At 48.5% G+C, this 466-nt stretch overlaps 1 protein-coding gene across 1 annotated transcript in view; it reads left to right on the forward strand.

Moving 5' to 3' along the window:
- Positions 1 to 466, forward strand: part of NEDD9 (neural precursor cell expressed, developmentally down-regulated 9) — a 140,889-nt gene that overhangs the window by 77,934 nt on the left and 62,489 nt on the right. The gene's annotated exons all lie outside the window — the stretch shown is intronic.

Consider the following 466-nt stretch of genomic DNA (forward strand, 5'->3'; position numbering starts at 1 on the left):
AATACAGGGACTTCCCTGGTGGCGCAGTGGCTAAGAATCTGCCTGCCAATGCAGGGAACACAGGTTCGAGCCCTGGTCCAGGAGGATCCCACATGCCGCGGAGCAACTGAGCCCATGCACCACAACTACTGAGCCTGCGCTCTAGAGCTCGTGAGCCACAACTACTGAGCCCACGTGCCACAACTACTGAAGCCCGCATGCCTATAGTTCGTGCTCCACAAGAGAAGCCACCGCAATGAGAAGCCTGCACACCGCAAGGAAGAGTAGCCTCTGCTCACCACAACTAGAGAAAGCCCGTGCAAGGCAACGAAGACCCAACACAGCCAAAAATAAATAAATTTATTTTTTAAAAAAATTAAATACAAAGAAAAAATATTAAAAGCAGCAAGGGAAAAGCAACAAATAACATACAAGGGAATCCCCATAAGGTTAACAGCTGATCTTTCAGCAGAAACTCTGCAAGCCA

The sequence above is a fragment of the Physeter macrocephalus genome, chromosome 18 (genome assembly GCF_002837175.3).
Source record: "Physeter macrocephalus isolate SW-GA chromosome 18, ASM283717v5, whole genome shotgun sequence".
NCBI lineage: Eukaryota > Metazoa > Chordata > Mammalia > Artiodactyla > Physeteridae > Physeter > Physeter macrocephalus.